This window comes from Poecilia reticulata, linkage group LG12, assembly GCF_000633615.1.
Source record: "Poecilia reticulata strain Guanapo linkage group LG12, Guppy_female_1.0+MT, whole genome shotgun sequence".
NCBI classification, from domain to species: Eukaryota; Metazoa; Chordata; class Actinopteri; order Cyprinodontiformes; family Poeciliidae; genus Poecilia; species Poecilia reticulata.
Genome location: NC_024342.1, coordinates 23,123,939 through 23,134,632, shown reverse-complemented (window position 1 = coordinate 23,134,632; position 10,694 = coordinate 23,123,939). Strand labels below are relative to the sequence as shown.

The 10,694-nt window shown below is 37.5% G+C and overlaps 1 long non-coding RNA gene across 1 annotated transcript in view; it reads right to left on the bottom strand.

The window, feature by feature from the left end:
- Nucleotides 1–9,609, bottom strand: part of LOC103473978 (uncharacterized) — an 84,365-nt gene extending 74,756 nt beyond the window's left edge. Inside the window, exons 1-2 of the long non-coding RNA XR_001777129.1 lie at nt 9,310–9,609; nt 8,206–8,348 (exon numbers count right to left, since the gene is read on the bottom strand). This is a non-coding gene — a long non-coding RNA (uncharacterized LOC103473978). The remainder of the gene's footprint in view (nt 1–8,205; nt 8,349–9,309) is intronic.
- Nucleotides 9,610–10,694: the final 1,085 nt, after the last annotated feature.

Below are 10,694 nucleotides of genomic sequence, written 5' to 3'. Positions count from 1 at the left end.
CAGGAGGTGGCGATGAATGTGCTTTTGGATTTAATGACAAATCTTGGGCGTTAGATTGTTCTCAAAGCAATAGTACATTTTGGCACACCATTTCAACCTCCATCTCAGGTCCAGTTKCCTCCAGAGTCGGAGTGTACCTGGATCACAGAGCAGGTATTCTGTCCTTCTACAGCGTCTCTGAAACCATGACTCTCCTCCACAGAGTCCAGACCAGATTCACTGAACCGATACTGGCTGGAGTTGGGATTAATTCTGGATCCTCTGCAGAGTTCTGTAAACCCAGATAGATTTCGTCTTGTCTCTCAGGTTGTTGATCACGGTTCATGGTTCTGGTGTCTCTGCTGTTCTGAGCTTCTTTATTTTTTCTGGTTTAGTTCTTTGTGTTACAGGAGCCATAAAGAAAATCACTGCTGATCATTTATTTCATTCTGATGACAGAAATATTTCAGAAAAATCAAAACTTCTCTGGACTCTAATGGTTTTCCTTTAACTTTTTTATCCATGTATTTCAATGTTTTATTTGTTGTTAAAACAGTGAAGATCAAAGTGATCTGAACTTGTTCTGTTTTCTATATTGTGATCCAAAAAAACCTGAAACATCAAATTAGAAATGATGCTGTTTTCTTCTCATATTTTTAGATTTAGATCAGAATAAATGTCTGTTGTTCGTCTCTTTGGACGTCTTCAGTAAAGAAACTTGATTTCAGAGAAATGTTGAACGTTTCCTAATAAAGTAAAGTACTTATATTAATATTGTTTTACTTATTAGAATACTTACACTTGTGGGAATGCTTACAAGTAAAACAAGTAACTAACTTGGGCATCAAATAATTAGAATAATTGATGATCCTTGGTTTCTTTTCAGAAGGACGCCTGTAATAACACAAACTGTGATGATAAGAGTAACTATCATCATACTGTTATGCTAAATCAGAGAAGCTAAAGAAGTTATAGATGTGATTTTGACATTTATCTTGAAATGATGTAAAAGGTTGTGACCCCCCCCGCCCCCTCCACTGGGATTTACGCCTATGGTTGTAACCAAGAGAAAGAGCGACCGTTAACATGTGTGGTCTGTGAAACTAGTTGGCTGCAGGCGGCTCAGTCTGACTAACTCACAGGGGGAAGAAGGGTGGGACACCTGGATGAAACCAGGTGAGTCTTTCTCCACAGGCCAGCAGTTTAGGTCTGTTAGGATTCAGTTTATGTGGCAGTTCTACAAAAAGTGGTGAGTAAATTGTGAAATGGAAGCAAAAATACACATTAAGAACATGAAAAATGCAGCATGTATCTGTTTTCAGCTGATTCCAATTAACCAAAACTCAATCCATCATTCAGAAACTTAAAAACTAAGGCGCAACTGTAAAACAAGAGCTTCTATTACAGTATCCAAGAGGCTCCAGGTAACTCTGGAGGAGCTGCAGAGATCAACCACTCATTTCATGTTTTACGGACGAATATTAAAGTTGTTAGTCTGCATGCAGAAAAAAAGCTGCAATATGGTGTAGAACACTAACAAAACAGAGTGGAAAACTCCTGACATAATATTAAATCTAACCATGTTGATGTATCATAACATCCTAGTCAAAGCCCTGACCTAAATATAGTTGGGAATACGTGAGGATTTATTTTAAGATCCACTTTCCATCCAATTTGAGCGAGAGCAACAAAGAGTTGACAAAAAGTTTAGCCTCCAGAAGTGAATTGAAATATGCATGCGTAGATTTTTAGTAGGGAAAAATCTAATTTCACTTTATAATTATGGTCCGGTTCGGTTCTTCCATCACAACTCGGTTTTATATTGCGCCACATTGAGATGTGGAATGTTCTTAAAGGGCCGGTTGTGCCAGAATGTGTTGATAAACCCGATAAACGGTTAGAACCGTCTATTCATTTTAGAACTTCTTCTTAAAACTAAATGTCAAACATCTTTTCACATCCAGAATTTGACATTTTTTAGACTTTTTTTGCAATGAGAATCAAAAAAATGTCTGCTGCCAATTTAAAATTGTAAAAATATTTCTAAGAAATGTTGCAATATTTGTGCTTACGCATGATGTGATTTTTTTTTATTATTAGTGTAGATGTGAAATATACTGCCATCTCTAGGTGGAAGTTGGCATCACTTAAAACAAATGTTTTTGATAATTTTTCTGGAAATTTTTCAATAAAATGTAATGCACGATCTCAAAAAAATGACTCAATTTGTTGATTTTGTGTTAATTTCTTGTGTTCTATCATCATCATTTTACAGTAGTAATAACAGATTTTTACAGATGCATTTCTGCTTTTTCCTCCAGAATTATCGGTATTATTTGYAACACAAGGGGTGCGTTTTACAACAGCAGCGGCGGCGTCAGATGAATTATTCACCATATGGTGTAATTTTATGCTTTGATTGTCTCCTACAAACGGAGCTTGTTGACAGAGCTAAGCAGAGTGAGTCACCTCCCCTCTGCGCCAGCTGAACAATATCAACTGACTGTCAGTTTGAGAGCAGATTCACTTAGTGTGAGTAATATGACATGATGGATCAGTAGAAAGCTGTTTCAGACAGAGCAGCATTGACTGCAGCTGCTTTCCAGAAAGATTCTCCTATGAAGGATCTAATGCTGCTGTCAGAGCTCAAAATCAGTCAAGTAAGCTGTTATTTAAGAAGTTTTCATCTTCCAACTTCAACTGGGTCTTGATTAGATCAGTAGATCCCATATAAGTACAAAAATGTAACACAGAGATGCAGAGGTAAGCAGTAAATTCAAAATTTGTACTCAACTAGCTCTACTTCAACTTATTTTTACTCATGTAAAAAGGAGACATCCTGAAAATTACTCAAGTAAGAATAAAAATGTTTACTCAAGTACTGAGAAACTGATCAATATTGATATTTAAAGTTTACCTCATCAGTCGGACCAAAAAGAGGACATTTTCCTATTTTAAGAAGAAAAACWATTCATTTTAATAAAAATAATTACAAAATAAAGTGAAGTTAAAGAAATTTTTTTTTCGTTTTTCAATAAAAACTATTGAAAGGATAAAGTTTTGTGTCTGTGTCTGGTGAATTTTTGGTTTGTTTTTCATTTGGGTGAAACAAACAAAAAAGAACAGAAATTTGAATCAAGTAAGAGTAGAGATACTTATAATAAAATTACTCAAATTACTGTGGTAAAATTTATCCTAAAAATACTTTAAGTAATTCAAGTAAACATAACCAGTTACTATCCAAATCTGCATCAATAATACTTTTTTTTTTTTTACCAAGAACTAAGTATTAGATTAAAAAGTAGGATTCAAATATTACAGGTGTTTGATGCAGATTCATATTTTTATATTTAATCAGGGCCAAATTTATTACAACTTAAAATCTTGATCCACTGTGGTGTTTGGAACAAAAAGGTATGTATCTTTTAATTTGATAATGCAGGGCATTTTTACCAGCGTTGCTCTGAATAGTAGATTGTATAATGAGATCAGCAGATGTGCAGTTCAACCAGGTGTTTGCTAATTGCTACAGGCTAGTCTGAAGGAGTTGCGGCTCAGAAACTGCAGCTGAGGAGGAGCTGYGACCTGARGGYGGGGCTAGGTCCAGCCAGGCGTTTTGCACAGCTGAATGGTTGCCATGGAGATTAAGCTTCCATAAAAGAATCAAAGAGACACTCTAGGTATGTTTTTAATGTGGGAATAACATCATAACACAATGTAAAGCTATAAAATTTATTTTACACAATACTCTCCCTTTAAAATTTTAGTTTTTTTAGCCTGAGGGTTGTTTTGAGATCCCTGCCACCTTGAGTACAGCCTTTTCTGAACTAACCAGCTGTTTCTCCCTGAACGTTCCTGCTCATGGTTTATGACTGACACAGTTTAATACAGCAGGGAGTACCAAATTAACTGGAAGAATATTAAACAAGCAGTGTGTCATGATGCCCTGTGAGCTATAAATCAGCGTCAATGGYGGTGGAAGTGACAGTGAAATATTTAATGTCATCTAATTCTGAATAGAGTCCTGCGAGGGCTGGAGGATGATGAGACTTCAAATACAGCTCCCTCTCTCTTTCTCTCTCTTGAGCTGCTCTCGTGCATCATGAAATCCCCAGAGTGGAGCGGATGAAAGGAGAAAAACATAAACACAAGCATGCTACGGAGGACGAGCTGCAGCCCTGATCTCAGATGTCAGAGTCAGATTCCGTCACAGCAGAGAGAGAGAAAGACACGCGAGTTCGAACATCCCCTCCTCCCAACGCGTCTGCACACCGGCTGAAAGGCAGCTGTTACCGGTTTGATTTATGGCGATTTACGGCTCGGGAAATTGATTTGTTTTTGACACGACCGGTGAGAGGAAACACGCTTGTCATATTAATAGAGGTCCACATGGAAAAACTGTCCGACAATGTAGAAAAATCCAGAGTAACGGAAAATAAATGAAAGTTCTGCATCTCAACATGCAATAATTCAACATTGTTTACACTGGTGATAAAACAACACACAGAAATACTCTAGAAAAATACWAATCCCAAACCTACATCAGAATCTGTTCTGATTCGTTAAATTTAAAGATAAACTCCATGAGCAAATAATTCTGGCTGGGATTTAAAYCCACAAACTCAAACTAAAATTTTTAATATTACTGAAAATCWATTTTTTTTCCCCWAGTGAGTCATTATACAGATTAATTACAYACAAGTTGATGCTGAACCTGGAGCACCCGGCCAGCTGACAGCTGGCGAGGGGAGCTGGCCGRTAATACAGCAAGACTTGTCCGAAAACATCGGAACAATATTGCAAATAGGTCATGATGAACCGAGCAGATATTTGAGATTTACACACTTCATTCTTGCCTAAAAACATTGTAAAAATCATGTTGTGTCACGTAAAGTGAAATATAGCTAAATAATATGCCGCTCTTCACCGCCGTTGCCGCTTTTGCCTGAATGCCCGGTTTGGACCCGCAATGAATCATGGGATATGGTGGGCAGTGAAGGATACACCGGAGCCATCCTTCAAATCTGGGGAAAAGGAGGACGCCTTTGAAGGAGTCTTCGAATTCGAACGCGTTATGACGTAATCGGCCTACAAATCCGAATTTGGACGCAAAGTAGTACTTATTAATAATGCTTACAATTATTAAATATTCATAATTAAGATATTTTTATAAAAYAAAAATTATATTTTTTATAAATACTTTAGTATGAAGAGTAGTTAACCAGAGAAAGTATAAGAAACCCTGACCTTATGTTGGATAGTTTGGAGAAAATTGTGTTTTTTCGATGCAGTTTAACTYTTTTCAATCGTCAAAGTTTCTAAACAAAGTATCAGGCTGTAGAGGAAGTCTCTGCCTCTTCGGCTCTGCCCTACTTCCACTTTAACACTCTGCAACACACACACACACACACACACACGCACCTTTGGGCAATACAATGTTAATCAGTTGCGCTTTACAATTGGTAGACGGTCCTTCAAACTGTCGTCTGTGTGATTTCACGAGCAAAACTTTCCGAAACAAAACTCCCGACAAATATCCGCAACAGAGCCTTGTGTGGCACTTCTGCTCTGGCGGAGTGCAGGATCTCATCGCTTTAAAAAGTAATGAGGCCTGAGTGCATTGTCATGTTGTGGGCTTTGACAAATCAATGCTCTCAAAACTTCGTTTGGAATAAATCTGCTCCCTTGTTTTTCATTCTCTCAAACAGCACCAACAGAAACACTSAAACGTGGACGGGATAAACAACTCCATACCCACTACTTCACTTGTACGCATGCATCATTCATGCGACTCCTTCTCTCCCATTTCTATGTATATGTTTTACTGTCTTCTTAATCAAACCGTCGCCCATAATCAAGTAGAGAATAGTAGGATACATTAAAAAGGGTTGTGTTAGATGGTTCACTTCGGTTATGTCAATACCACAGAGAGAGAGCCCTGACAACAAAATGCACTCACCCTGTGATTGCCCCTTCGTTAACATCCTTCTCAGCCTTGATTACATTTTCTAAGCAGTGAGGGAATTTTTAGATTTCAATAGCTCAGACTGGAAACACAAACCAGAAGACTTCACCAAGCAAACACCCGACGACATCGACGACTTGAATTAGAGGAAGAAATTTGTTTRTTTTTCAAGAGACAAAAGTGAAGTGAAATGATTTAAAATGATTCAGTTCAAGTCAATTTGTTTATGTAGCACCAGGCCTGTCATGATAAATTGTTCCAGAAAGTATTGCGATAAACAATATTGCTGTTTTGAGACCATTTTTTAGTAATTTAATGGCAAAATAATACTGCAGGAAAATATTCCAAAAATATCAGTAAACTTTACATTTTAATGAACATTTARCACTGGAACTGGAGGACATTTTAAATATTCAAAATAAACAAACAAAACAACAAATAAAATAAATCACTACGTCTTTGTAAACAAAATTGTCCTTAAAAAGAAAAGGCCTGTTGAGACAAAAGCACCAAAGTGAAAACTTTTTATCATTGGTAGAAAAAGAGAAACAACAAATCATGCCAATGGAAATAATTTGTTTTAGTTTATTATGCGATAAATTGATTTATTAATTATTGTGGCAGGCCTATATAATACCAATTCACAACAAATATGGCGYCAAGTCAATCCAATCCAATTCAATAAAGATACATTTCAAGTATAGTTGGATACTTGTTATTAATGCAATCAAGTTCAGTTGAATGAGAAACACAGTAGATTACCTCACATCATTGATATATTTGTTTGAACAGTAGTCTGTCACTTGCACAGAGTCATTTTCATTGCAGCAATCCCTTATATTGAGTAAGCATGTAGCAACAGTGGGAAGGAAAACTTTTCTTCAACATGAAGAAAACTAGAACCAGAATCATTCTCAGTGTGAATGACCAGCTACGGGTTTGAGAAGTCAGAGAAAACACAAAACAAAATAGTGTTTCCAGTGACCGCGTCAATTTAACACTTTAGAAATAAATTTGTTTCATTTTTAAAAACAGAGATGGATTTTTTTGGCTGAATCAGTATTGGTTTATTTCACAAAACTGTAGGGGAAACACTTTTATGACGCATCATGAGTCACATGATCAACAACCGGCTGTTACTACTGGCAGAAACCATGAAGAAGAAAATGACAGGAAGTAGTTGGAGGCTCATGGTACAGCGTGTTTTTTAATGACCTATCACGTGAACAATTTGATTTTAATTGAGTGTCTTATTTAATGGGAACAATATAATTACAAAATTGTGGGGGGGGGTTGATATTTTCAGAATATTGACAAAATTTTGCGACTATTCTGTAATGAATACGCAGCTACAGAAGTATTCGTTTTTTTCTACGTTAAAGAAAAGTAAAAACATTACTGGTATTTGTCTTAATGAATCTGGTCAGTTACTTGGGAACATGGATGGCCCAGTCAAAGTCCAGACATAAATCCAGCTAAGAATGTGTTTCAAAGCTTTAAACTGATGTTCAGACACTCTTCATCCAAACCTGAGCAATTTCACAACGAAAAAATAGGCAAATATTTTAAGCAAAAGGTGGTTCCACAAACTACAGACACAYAAATTCCAGATTAAATATTAATTTTGAGGTTGTAACTCAACAAAATGAGGAAAAGGTAAAAAAAAAATTTTTTTTAAATAACCAAAAGTAAAGCTGTCTAATAAGGGTACTCCGGTTTCCTCCCACAGTCCAAAAACATGACTGTCAGGTTAATTGGCCTCTCCAAATTGCCCCTAGGTGTGAGTGTGTGTGTGCATGGTTGTTTGTCCTGTGTGTCTCTGTGTTGCCCTGCGACAGACTAGCGACACTGTCCAGGGTGACCCCGCCTCTCGCCCGAAACGTTAGCTGGAGATGGGCACCGGCAACCCTCCCGACCCCACTGAGGGACAAGGGTGTAAGAAAATGGATGGATGGATGGATTTTCCAGCCAGGTGAAAATGATTTCTACTCCTGCTGCCTCCTGTAATTTAAACATCTGAGATAAAATAATGAATCTTTATTGCATGTTTCCTTTGCTTTGTCTCTCTAAGTTGAAGCTAAAACGAGTCCAGCTGTGAATCCTCCAGCGTCCTCACTAAAGGGGAAACATAATCTACAGAAAATGGACGATGCATGCATTTCTGTGTGTTTTTAATGTTTTATATGTGTCCTGATGTGTTTTTCTTGTATTTGGAAGAGAAACTACCTAAGCGCMGACTCTGAGCCACTTTTGGAACTTACTGCTTTGTTTTTGTCTTTGTTTTGGACCAGGCAGGCAGAAACCTTTTGGCCGTGGTTTGCAGCTTGTGGGGAGGGTCTCGTTTGGAGCGATCTACTTTTTAGTTTCTGGACGGACGCCTGCGTCGATCCTGCCAACCAGCATGCTGTGAACGACAGGGGAGGGGAAACGTGGCACCAAGTTAAATGGAAAGAGCCTGATTTATGTGTCCAAATCAAGCCTAAGGTTGCATTTTCTGCCACACTGACCATAATTTCTGTGTAATTAAACATGGACAGTCTTCTAATAACTCATATCAGTCGATCTTTGCTAATAAATGATCCCAAGATGATTCTGGGAAGCAGTAAATTTGACTCAAACTTTGTTTTAGGCATCACATTGTTTTAGGGGTTTTATCAGTGTCAGGACTGCTGTAACAGTGATGAGCCCAATCTGAAGGATAATAAAATAGGAATCAGCAATGATGACCAAAGTGCTGCCTAGCATCCAGATTGAGTCTCATTTATTTATTAACAAACAAACCTTTCACAGTGTACAATACTAATGTTTTACATTGCCATTGACTTATAAACATGGTTCACTTTTCTCACAAGTATTAACTTCACACATTCACATTTCCATCCTTCACTTAGCTGAAGACAACCAAGGTGTAGTGTATCAAAAGGGATAAATCAACTGCACTTAACTGTATATTAATTAGCATAAGCACCAAAACGTTCACCGATTTTAACCGAATACCATTCAAAAATAGTTTCAACTTTAACCTCAATTCCCACACTTCATGAACAAAGAATAGATTTTATACCTTTAACTTTGGAACTGGACTCACTTTACTCTCATGATTTGAGTTACTTTATGGGTCAACAAGCACTGAATATTATTCAAAATAAAACTCCTAAAACCCAGAGTCAGTAAGATATCACGGCCTTCCCTCGCGAGACTTTCCCAGCGCGGGTTGGCATTATGCCAAATTTACCCTCGTCTGATAAAACTGCCAACTATTGGCAAAAAGGTGCACAGAAACCGTAACACAGAGCTAAATACTGGTCAAATAAAAGGTAAACATCTTACAGAGTAGTTTTGGTGTGTTTTTACCGTGTACTGACCTGAAGGATAATAAAATAGGAATCAGCAATGACGACCGAAGTGCTGCCGTAAGCATTCAGATTGCGCGAGGCAAACCGGAAGTCCGCCCCAAAACCAACGCCCCCCAAACAAATGTTCCGTTTCGCCTCAACTGCTCCCATCTCAAACTCAGGAAAGCGCYAAAAATGCAGGCAGATTAACATGCCGAAATGCAAACAAAATAGAATTTGTTCATTTTTGGAAGAAAAAAAATAGAATAAATTATTCATAAAAATATTTCAAAATTATAAAACAACCAAAATAATGTGGTGACATTTTTAGGTGCACCACACTCGTGATGACTAGCGTTAGTTTTAGCGTTAAGTTGTCAACATAGAACCAAATCTTAAATATATAATATATATTAATATATAATATAAGCCGTACAATGGACTACATATAGTAGTAATATAAATGTCAACTCTACAACAACTAGATAAAAAGGTAAGGGAAAAGAAGTTTTAATTAAGAAAAAACAGGGAGRGAGAGGGAAGTAGTTCAGTTATACTAGCTTGTCTTTGAATGAATAGCATGTAAAGAAATCGTATTTTTCCCCTCCAAGGTTGTGCGCGAAATTACCGGATGTAAACAATAGCATGCGAGGAGTCCATACTATTTTATACCACGCTTGAAGCTTATGGATAAATGCATACTAATGCAGCAGGCTCACCTGCACGCATGCAAATGATAAAAACATAATTCCTGCKGTGACAGAAAGAAGGTGCATCTGTGGGCAGTGGGGTGGAATCAGTTTCTGCCTGTCACCGGTGATTGGCAGATGTGCAGGCTGCAGCCTCCAGGAGAGCTTTGTTCTCTTGGATGGTACTGCTGAGCAAACATTAGGTTTGCTAAACTGCACTTCAGAGCWCCCCCACAGCTGCTCAGACATGAAACAAAACCCCAAAAAAAGCCTTTCTGTAGATGCAGGGATCATACCGTAGTGAAGCACACACTCCTCAGATGTAAACCTATTGAACTGTCGTTTCACGRCCGCTTCAAGTGGCCTTGAGCCAGAGATGTAGTCAAAGSAAACTCTTATCCAAGCATTTAGAAGAACATATTTCAAAACACGAGGAGCCAAAGTGCTTTAAAGGTTGATATTACTGCATTTTTTTAACATRAGAGTTTGACAGAAGAGTTTATGCAACGTTTCCGTTTCATTTAGAAATCTAAATAGCTTTAAAATAATCCATCGTACAGCATGTTGTGCCAAATCTTGTTCTATTAAGAACCTAAATTCTTTAGATTACCAGATAATGATTGAATGTGGAAACAGAAGCTGCGTTCCCATTACAAATGTGTGCCAAACATTTAGTTGTTCCCATCAAAAATGCAATAAAAATTACATATAAATAAGTTTGTTCGT